The sequence below is a fragment of the Pleurodeles waltl genome, chromosome 1_1, assembly GCF_031143425.1.
Source record: "Pleurodeles waltl isolate 20211129_DDA chromosome 1_1, aPleWal1.hap1.20221129, whole genome shotgun sequence".
In the NCBI taxonomy this organism is placed as follows: Eukaryota; Metazoa; Chordata; class Amphibia; order Caudata; family Salamandridae; genus Pleurodeles; species Pleurodeles waltl.
The window spans coordinates 2,725,786-2,729,159 of NC_090436.1; positions in this window are offsets into that span (position 1 = coordinate 2,725,786).

Here is a 3,374-nt window from a genome sequence, read left to right on the forward strand (position 1 = left end):
GGCCAGCACTGAATGTAGGGCACAGTGCTTGGGAGGCCCATGAAAAGAAGGGCACTAGCTATTTGAGTAAAATAAAATGATGGTTGAAGGATTGCTTGTAAGTTGAAAAGTTGCCTAATAAACTGTGGCCTCAGTTCTTCCATGAAAACTAAATTGGTGCAGTCTGAGTTTTTGGGATTCAGGGGGTGTGTTTTTTTTTTTTACCAGGTAGGGGGTGCCGACGTTAAGCATGTGGGGGTTACCAAAGAGGTGTGAAGATGTTCAAGTCTGTATGAACATAAAGGAGCCTTAAGAGGCCTGGACCCCCGTCCCAGGCACCTGCAGCGCCCTCCTGCAGCCTGCCCCCCTCCTACACTAGTCTGTCCTCGATGTCTACGGCTCTTGTAGTCCCAGTCCGTCCTCGCTGTCTACATTAGTCCGTCCTCGGTGTCTACGGCTCTTGTAGTCCCAGTTTGCCCTCGCTGTCTACATTAGTCTGTCCTCGATGTCTACGGTTCTTGTAGTCCCAGTCCGTCCTCGCTGGGTACAGTGCTTCCTCTTGTTGTCCTTTCTCTCTGTCTCTCACCTGCATCGCCGACACCACGGTTGCGGCTCCCGTTCTTGGGCACGCCCTGTGAGATCGACATAGAAGACGGACAAATACCTTGGTACTTTACTACGCAAATATCAACAGCCATTCAAAATACAAACTACATTTCCCAAAAACTAATGCAATAAAATGTCCACCAATCAACAGTCCTTTACTCATATTAGAGTCCATCAACGTCCAGGGACATCCTCTTTCTTTGCGTCATGAACTGGATAGTAAGATTTCCTAAACACGAACTTGATGAACGCCTGAGAACATTAACAGCTGAAGATAACATTCCTCCAGCAGACCAAGCCAGAGAGCTTCTGGTGGTACTGTGTCCTACTCCACTTTCTGCTCCGGTCCTAGGTAGACAAGAAAGATCATAATAATAACAAAAAAATGATAATAACAATCAAACTAGCAAAAAAATATCATTAGCATCAATAAGTTTATCTACATAACAGTAGGATACATTTGGGAGGGAACATGACGACACATCTCAACAGAAAAACTGCATTTAACGAGAAAATGATTGCTTAAACAAACACAACCCTTGGGCGGGATAATCTTCGCCTCCGTGTCCTTAATAGAATTGAAAATTCTTGGTGCGAATGCTAGCACATTTTTCATTCTATGTCAGGACCGGAGGCTCAGATTATGCCAGTTCAAAGCTGCTTGAAACACACTGGATGCAAAATCACCCACAGGTTTATAATAAAACTGCTTGAACGTGGAATCTGAAGACCAATCTGCTGATTTCATAATGTCCAGCACCGACAAACCCAAACCTACAGCTTGTGAAGCCATCGCGCCCCGAACCGAGTGCGCACCAAATACTTGGGTATCAATTCCTGCTTGAGCCATGACAAAACGCAACCATCTAGCAATGGTAGCCGTAGACACAGGTTTGAAAGGTTTGCAAAGAGAGATCAATAATTGACTTGTCTGACCCTGTCTAAGAGATCTAGTACATTGTTCATATTCCTTTAGGCAAGCAACAACACACAATTTCCTACAAAAGGGAAAAGCAAAGTAGTCTATACAGGAAGACATTGTTTTTGTTCTTCTAGAAATGGAAAAGGAGACACCGTCCGGTGTAAAAACTCTACCTGCAAGATCCAAGGCTACCACATCCGAAGAACGCCGACAAGCCGCTAGGCATAGCAACATGGCCAGTCTAGCCGAAAGCTGCTTTCTAGAAAGGATTGTCTGGCCATCTCTCAAAGAGATGAAGAACCAGGTTCACATCCCAAAGGGAAGCATACTTGGAGGAAGAAGGCTTAGAAACCCTGACTCCTTTTAATAACTTAACGACTAACATAATGTTCGCCTCCGTGTCCTTAATAGAATTGAAAATTCTTAGTGCGAATGCTAGCAAATTTTTCATTCTTTGGCACGCCCTGTGTGATTGACATAGAAGACGGACAAATACCTCGGTGCCCATTTAGCGGCAGGTCTGTGGCAGTGCAGGCCGCCGCTGGTTCAGTAGGAGGTCACTATTCCAACCTGAATCCTTTAATTCCTGGCGTGCGTCTGTCTCCTGTCACCCGCACCCGAAGACTCTTAATAGCCGGTAATATGACACACTGTAAGATGGCCGCCGCTCGTCCTGTTATGACACAGACACTCTAAGATGGCCGCCGCCCGTCCGGTGACGACACAGACACTCTAAGATGGCCGCCACCAGTGCGGTGATGACACAGACACTCTTATATGGCCGCCGCACATCCAGGGATGTCAGACACTCTAAGATGGCCGCCGCCCATCCAGGGATGTCACAGACACTGTAAGATGGCCGCCGCCCGTCCAGTGATGACATAGATACTCTAAGATGGCCGCGCACGTCCAGTGATATAACAGACACTCTAAGATGGCCGCCGCACGTCCAGGGGTGTCACAGACCCTCTTATATGGCCGCCACACATCCAGGGATGTCACAGACACTCTAAGATGGCCGCCGCCCATCCAGGGATGTCACAGACACTGTAAGATGGCCGCCGCACGTCCAGTGATGACACAGACACTCTAAGATGGCCGCCGCACGTCCAGGGGTGTCACAGACACTCTAAGATGGCCGCCGCACGTCCAGGGATGTCACAGACACTCTAAGATGGCCACCGCACGTCCAGGGATGTCACAGACACTGTAAGATGGCCGCCGCACGTCCAGCGATGACACAGACACTCTAAGATGGCCGCCGCCCGTCCAGCGATGACACAGACACTCTAAGATGGCCGCCGCACGTCCAGGGATGTCACAGACACTCTAAGATGGCCGCCGCACGTCCAGGGATGTCACAGACACTCTAAGATGGCCGCCGCACGTCCAGGGGTGTCACAGACACTCTAAGATGGCCGCCGCACGTCCAACGATGACACAGACACTCTAAGATGGCCGCCGCACGTCCAGGGGTGTCACAGACACTCTAAGATGGCCGCCGCACGTCCAGTGATGACACAGACACTCTAAGATGGCCGCCGCCCGTCCAGGGATGTCACAGACACTGTAAGATGGCCGCCGCCCGTCCAGCGATGACACAGACACTCTAAGATGGCCGCCGCACGTCCAGGGGTGTCACAGACACTGTAAGATGGCCGCCGCCCGTCCAGGGGTGTCACAGACACTCTAAAATGGCCGCCGCACGTCCAGGGATGTCACAGACACTGTAAGATGGCCGCCGCACGTCCAGCGATGACACAGACACTCTAAGATGGCCGCCGCCCGTCCAGCGATGACACAGACACTCTAAGATGGCCACCGCACGTCCAGGGATGTCACAGACACTGTAAGATGGCCGCCGCAC